Source organism: Nannospalax galili, unplaced genomic scaffold (assembly GCF_000622305.1).
Source record: "Nannospalax galili isolate Female #2095 unplaced genomic scaffold, S.galili_v1.0 scaffold1214, whole genome shotgun sequence".
In the NCBI taxonomy this organism is placed as follows: Eukaryota; Metazoa; Chordata; class Mammalia; order Rodentia; family Spalacidae; genus Nannospalax; species Nannospalax galili.
In genome coordinates, this window is record NW_008334871.1 from 461,011 (window position 1) to 469,026 (window position 8,016).

Below are 8,016 nucleotides of genomic sequence, written 5' to 3' on the forward strand. Positions count from 1 at the left end.
TTGTTCCAGGAATACTTTTATTTCTTTCTTAATTTCTTCTTTGACCCATTATTGATTCAGGAGTATGTTGTTTAATCACCATGAGTTCATGTATTTATTAGCATTTCTTTTGCTGTTGATTATAAACTTTATTGCACTGTGATCTAATAGAAGTCATAGAATTATTTCAATTTTTTTGTATTTGTTGAAATTTGTTTTGTGCCCCAGGACATGGTCAGTTTTAGAATACCTAGCATGAGCTACTGAGTACCAAGTTTATTCTTTGGTGGTTGGGAGGAATATTGTGTATATAACTGTTAGGTCATGTTTCAATTAATATTTCATTTAATTCAAATGTTTTTATCTTTATTCTTTTTCCAGTTGGCCTGTCTATTGAAGCAGGTAGGGTATTAAAGGGCCCACTATCACTGAGTTGGTGCCAATCTCTGTTTTATAATCCTGGACTACTGATTTTATGAAATTGGGTGCTCCAGAGTTTGTGCACAAATGTCCATGATTGTTATATCTTCTTCATCAATTGGTCCTTTGATTTGAATGAATTAACTTTCCTTATCTTATCTGGTGAGTTTTAATTTAAAGCCTATTTTGTCAGATATTAAAATTGAAATACCTGCTTGCTTTTTAGGGCCATTTGCTTAGAATATTTTATTCCACGCTCTCACTCTAAGATAGTGTCTATTCTTGAAGGTGGGATGAGTATCTTGAAGACAACAAAAAGATGGGTTTTCTCTCTTGATCCATTGCACTAGCCTGTGTCTTTTGATAGGAGTGTCAAGGCCATTGATATCTAGTGTTAATATTGAAAGGTGCAGATTGTGTACTGTCATTTTAATTTCTTTATGTCCGTGGCCCTATTTTGTGTTTCCATTGATATACGTTTCTTTATTTTCTTTCTGTAGTCTTACGGACATACTCATTCCCTTCTTCGGTCATTTGTATTGCTTCAAATATGCTCTGTAGTGTTCATTTGGAAGACATGAATTCTTTCAGCCTATTTGTATCATGCAAAATTTTCTGTTCCCCTTTGACCTTGATAGATATTTTTGCTGGATAAAGTATTCGGCATTGGCATTCATATTTGTTTAGAGCTGGGAATACTTTGTTCCAGGTTCTTCTGGTTTTCATAATTTGCACAGAAAAGTCAGCTGTTATTCTCATAGGTTTTTCCTTTATATGTAACTTGTTTTTATTCTCTAGCAGCTTTCAGTACCCTTTCTTTGTTCTGTACATTAATGTTTTTACTATGATATGTCATGGGGACTTTCTGTTCTGATCATGTCTTAATGGTGTTCTCTATGCCTCTGGAATCTCTATAGGTATCTCTTTCCTTAATTTAGGGAAGTTTACTTCTATAATCCTATTGAAGATCTTTTCAGTGCCATTGGTTTGATTTTCTTCTCCTGTATGCCTATAATATGTGGATTTGGTCATTTCATGTTGTCCCACATTTCCTGAGTATACCAGTCCTATGATTTTTTTTTTTTAATTTTGCATAGTCTTTGCTTAAGGGGCCAGATCTTCCACTTTATTTTCCAGTATTGATATTCTGTTTCCCATTTCATTCATTCTACTTGTGAGACTTTCTCCTGTTGTTTGTAATTGGTTTATTGAGTCTTTCAGTCCCATGTTCATTTCCATTTGGGTTTTACTTACTATTTTGATCTCTTTAGTGAATTTGCTTTTCAGATTATGAATTTCTTTGATAGTTCATGTAGATGCATATTTATGTATTCTTGAGTTTCTGTCAAAAGTTTGTGCTTTTCCTCTTTGAGTTCTTTGAGCTGTGTGTTTCCTTGTAATTCTTTGATCATGTTTATGACTGTTCTTTTAAATTCTGTCCTGGTATTCTATAGGGTGGTTCTCAATGTTCTGCCCTTCTGTAAGATTGGTGGGTTTTGTTGGGGAAATATTTTCTTTGTTTTTCATATTATTTGTATTTTTGCATTGCCATCTGAGCATATGGATGTTCTCTGTCAGTTATATGTTGAACAGGAATTTCTGCTGTGCTTTTGTTTATTTTAAATTTTTGTTTAGAGTCCTGGCTAAGCAGGTCTGTCTGCCTGATCCCAAGGCTGGGAATTTGCTGGTGAGGCTGGGCAGCCTGGGTTATAACTTGGAGATCTATGGTAGGGTGGGTGGTTAATCTGGTTTGGAAAGGTAGTCCTGGGATTTGGGTTTAAGGAATAGGAACAAGCCTGTTAGAGAGGCTTGCAGGGACAGTGATGAGAGGAATGGGGTAGCTAGTCCTCCTGTGGAGAATGAGTTGGAGCCAAGGTTGGGCCTGCCTGTGAGTGTTTGCTCTTTTAAGCTCTGTGTCCTGGGGTTCCTTTGTGTGGTCCACATTGCAGAATACTTCTGTAAGAATGGTGTGTTTGGGTGGGGACATATTATCTTGGTTTTTTTTGTTTTGTTTTGTTTTTTGTTTAATATTTGTGTTCTTGTATTGTAGCCTAGGCATATAGATTTCTTTTGTTGATTGTATGTCTGTTATGAAATTCTAGCCTGCCTTTATTTACTTAAAGTTTTGTTTTGTTTATATTGTCAATGTAGCTTGGTTTTTCTCTGGTCAGGTATGAATAGTTAGTTGGTCTATGCTTCAGGGTCTCACTTTTGAATTTTTTTTTGTGTGACAAGATGTTTCCAAGCTGGCTAGTTGAGAACTCTCCATCAGAGTGAAAAGGCCTAGACCCAATTCTAGACTATGTGAATCCAGTGGCCATGTTCAAGAAGGCTACTCCACAGCTCTTAGAAGGGAGGAATATGAGGAGTCATAGGCCCTAGGTGGGGATGAGACAACATAAGGAGTGTCTAAGTGGAAATGGAGAGTATCTGTGATCCCTGGAGCAGGGAGAATGGAGCTTGTCCCAGAGCACAGGTATCAGTATCCAGTGGTCAGGATCTGGCTCATTAGAAAAGTCTGCAAGTCTCAGGTGGGAGGGGCAGGAGGGGCCTAGACCCAAGGCTGGGATGGAGAAAGCTTACATTTATATTTGCTGGTGAAAATTCTGTAGTAATATTGATATTTCTGCCTTGGAATTTAAGGTGACATGTTTCTTATATTGCTTTTAGAACTACTTCTCTACTTTGTATTTTAACATTTATGGAGAGTTTCGTCTCTGGTCAACTCAATTTGGAGTTAATATACCTCTTGTGTTTGGATTTGAACCTCCTCCTGTACATTTGGGATTTTTTCTGTTATAATTTCATTAAATGATCTCTATTCCATTTTATATTTGTTCTCTTTTTTCCCTTAAAATTCTGCTATTGTATCATAAGTGTACAACTGCTTCTTAACTCTGCACAAGTACTTAAATTATTTAAAGGAAAATATTATGTCTTATTACAGCACAGTCCTAGCTAATAGCTTTTCAAAACTGCGAGAAAAAGCTTTAAAAAGTTTTCACATGTACCTGTCTTGCTAAAAGTCCTTCTGGGAGGCAGATGCAGTGTCCCACCCTTCCTGCCACCATTCTTACTGTAGTTTGTGGAACCAAAGAATTTATTGGGCTTCCATACAGATCAATAGGTGTGGGGGGAAGTTATGTACAGAGTATGGGCATAGGTTGGCCTCCCTCTGCATCTTGGCAGGGACTCTGTGACCTCCCAGAGGCTCCATAAGATAGTGAAGGCCATCCCCTCTCTCTGGCTTCCCCATCCCTATCTTTAGTCCCTCTGTCATGTACCACTCAGGCCAGATGGTTGGATGGAAGGCATGACTGACTTTCTTTGCCTCTCCCCTCCTATGGAAAGCTCCTTTGTGGTGATTGGAGCAAGCAGATGAATCCCAGTTTGAGAAGGCAACTGTTCACTGCTTGTCAGTCTAGCTTGCCAGGCTGAGGACAAGTACATAAAACAACCTGCAACTTATAAATTTAGCATTATCAAAGAAGGAATGCTTCTACACTTAGACAACTAGAAAGAAACAAAATGCCAAGAAACTGTCTCAAAGGCATTTTTTTTTACACTCTTCCCTCCACAGTAAGGAATAATATTAAATAATCCAATCTATCCACAAAAAGACTCTCTGCGTCTGTCCTGGTGTTCTGTCACATCACTGCATACTAAGCATGACTGAGAGAAGTGTCTCCATAACATTGTTATGTGGATCACCTGAAGCTGTTCTTTTACCTCTGGGCTTCCATCCTCTCCTATTTACACAGTGAAGCCCATGGTAATAAGAGAAAGCCCAGGTCTGTCTCCTTCCACCCCAAACCACTACCTCCACTGTCTCCAGGAACATAGCCCCCCTCCACCATTAGCCCCTCCCCCATCTGGATCCATCAGAACTCCTCCTAAAGTTTCTTCCTGTTCTCGGTCCAAGGTTTCCACAGCCATGGTGAGAATCCCCAAACCAAGTTCCCTCCTCTTCTACTCCTAGAACTTCGGACTTCTTGCATTTCTTGTCTAGAAAATGACTTTCTTACTTCTGCATTATGACAATTAATGGTGTGATATTTTTGCAATGCAATTTTATCCACAATATTGTGGTCATCAGATGTTACAAGGCCAAAGTCTCTTTTCTTTCCAGACTGCCGATAAGTGTTTATTTCAATGGTTACCATTTTTTTCCCATATTCTTCAAAGTAATCTCTAAGGTGATATTGTTCAGTATTTTCTTTAATTACACCAACAAACAGCTTCCTCATAGTCACATGGGCTCAGGGTTTTCCATCAGCTCTTGCTATGGCTGGTTTAGGTTCAGCTCCTCTCCCTTCAGTTGAATGAGGTCTTGCAGCCATGGCAGCACTCACCACAGCCAGGGATGAGGAAGTTACAATACCAAGTCCTCTTGTTCTTTGACTTGCAGGATCCCTCATAAACACGGAGTTTTTTACTTTTCCCCACTGCTCATGGTAGCTTCTCAAATTCCCCTGTGGTTTCAAAGCTTAAGCCATGAATAGTTTATGGAACTGTTCCTTTTGTCTCTTTTTCCTTTCCAAAGGAACACTTTCTAAATTTTCCTCCATCGTCCACTCAGTCATTTCAATCCAGTTTCTTGAAGACCAGAGAGAAGAAAAAGACTTCTGCAAACACGCAGGGCCCAGACTCTCCCGGGGTTGTGGTGAGAACTGCAGCTGTTTCAGAAACTGCAACCCTGGGAGCATCTGCACACAGGACCCAGCACTTGCTGCTGCTGCTGCTAGAGTGTAGAGTGATGCCTTTCATGAATTCTCAGGTTTGGCTTCTTGAAAATATCCCAAATTCTTGGAAATTTTGTTCATGTTCCTTAATTTTTCCTTATATACATCTGTTTATGTTGTTGTTTTGACCCTGGGTTCCACCCCTGGAATCTGTTCTTCTGTATGGCTCTGTCTGTTAATGATAGTACTTGTTGCAGTTTCTGTTTGATTAAGTGTCTCCATTTCAAGCATTTGTTTGATTTTTTTCAAGGCTTCAATATCTTTGCTGAATTTTTCTCTGTGTTTTGGAATTTCGCCTAGAATTTACTATTTCTTTCAATTTGGAGATTGTCTTGCTGAGATCATGGGCATACTTCCATGATTCATACATATATGTATATTAATTTTTTTTAAGTAAAATTCTAATCTTTCTCCCACATTTCAGCTATCTTGGTAGTTTTACATTCCTTTATAGTGGTTGGTTCATGTGTGATAGTTGTGGAGCATTCTTTGTTGTTTTTTTTTGTTGTTGTTGTATTTTATGCATCTGTTCAAGTGGGTTTGTCTTTTGGTGATTACTTCCCCTTCTTCCATGTCAATATGTCTGCTTCTTTTTTTTGTGATTCCTCCTAGAGGGATATCTACATGAAGTTCAGCTATGTAGACTGGTGAAATTTGGTGTTTGCAAATGGAGTCACTGAGGTGACTTTCTTGACTGTATGCCGGCAATATAAGGGTGGGCTGCACTCTAAGTCAGAAGGCAACCAGATGTCGTCAAATCCTTTGTGTCTCCTTGGATTCTGCAAACAGGAAGCAGGATGTCATACATTAGAGCCACTCAATATCTGTGTACTTTCTGGGAGCTGTGGTTAGATCCACAGGTCCAAAACAATCGTTGGTAATAGAACAGTATAGATCTTTGGTCTTACCATTACCATCAGAAACTCAGAAATAAAAATCTTATGCCGACACTGACCATTCAGACCACCAGAGGAGAAGCCACCATCTCTCTCTGCTCCCAGTCACACAGTGCTCCCAGTTCCCTCCAGAGTCAAGGTGATTTCTGAGCCCACTGGAGCAGAAAGTCTGCTCCCTTGGTGCTCTCTCTTCCTGTGGGAGTACGATGTCTGATTTCAGGGCTCTTTCTAAATTCACTGGAGCTGGAGGCCTGCACTCTTTGGTTCCACTGGAGTCAAAAACACCAAAGGATCTTTAGAGACTATAGTCCATTATGGAGTGAAGCCAGGGCAGGCATCCAAGGCAGCAACCTGGAGGCAGGCGCAGAAGCAGAGACCATGGAGGAACACTGCATACTAGCTTCCCTCTCTAAACATTTTTCTCTTTTTTTAAAATTAAAATATCTTTTTAAATTATTTTTTAATAACCATATAATTAGAAGAAGCATTTCATTACAACAGCATTGACATTTTCAATAACAATTTCCAGAGGTAAGATGCTTCTCTTTCAAAATTGGTTGTAAAATTTTAGGTTTATAGTCGAATTAATACAGTTATACAATATTGTACTCCACATAAACCCTATAAGACATAAATTAAATGATGTTTTAACCTTTAAAAAGATCTGCATTCATTATTAAAATACATTTTCATACAGAAAAATTCATTTTTAATACAATTGACACTAAGATGCACATATGTTTCTAATTTCTCTATATATGATTATTACTAATCACAGTTGGTTACTTTCTGAGCTCCTTGGAATCTGAGCATGGATGTAAAGTATCCAGGAGATTTCAGTGGTAATGTTTTTCACATCTACTAATTATGAAGGAGCAAATTTTTATGCTTTGAAGAATTATTATTTTTTGCACCCACTTCCCAGAGAGTACCCTCCGATAGCCTCCCTTCCCCCACTAGAGCCCTTATACTCTTATATCCCTGCTACTGTCTGCTGTGTTGTCAGCACGCCAGCCATTCCCTACTACTTGCCCTTCTGGTGAATCTAGTCAGCCTATCTAGAGGTCTTTGTTTTAGGAGGGTCAGCTGTTCCTCATCTAGCAGTAATCAGTTGTCAATATTCCTTTGGATAAGATTGGGGTCTGCTGTTCATTTTCCAAGTTCTATGCTGGCTTACTATCTGGGAATCCCTTTGGCCACACTGGCCAACAACTCAAAAGAATGTATCTCCTATCTGGCATTGTTGCTTGTTATGTAGCCTTTAGCTATACATGTGGACTCTTATGAAGCTATGTTGTCCCATTTAATCTTTGGTTATACTTTCCTTTGGGGTGGTTAAGGCCAGAGCTGGTCCAGATAAACCAATTTAATTTTACTCTTAAGGTTGTTTGAGGATCTGTTCCTCGTGGGTCACGTGGGCTTGGGAGAAGCTCCTGGCTCCTTTCTTTTACCAATTCTGCCTAAGGGAAGATAAGTCAAAGGTCCTGCTCGACCATGGTTGGCTTCACTTGGAAGCATGGAGGAAATGATTCCTCTGTATTGACCCTCCTCTTTGTAGACTGGACACTGGTTCAAGTCCATCTGGTGGGGTCTCCTCGGCCTCCATGATCAAGAGGACAGGTGACCCATCACCATTATAGGACATTTTGAGAGATGCTTATAGTCTGCTGGAACTAGCCAACCTAGGAGGGCAAGGAGCCAAAAGTGTCCTTTATGTCCCTCTGACCAAATTATTATAGACCTCAAAGTACATCTGTTAAACAACCAAGAAGGTTAGTTCCACCAGTCTGTTATTTTAATTACTGTGTGTCATGTAGATAAATCTTGGGCAAAGACCAGTTGTCAGATAAACCTTACCTAGACATATATTTCTTGATCTGCTATGTATAATTTGACCATAGGTTGTAGGAGTAATATGGTTCCCTCTGGTTTTCAAAACTAGCTAGGCATTATCTCTCACATTGTCTCACCCCTCCATC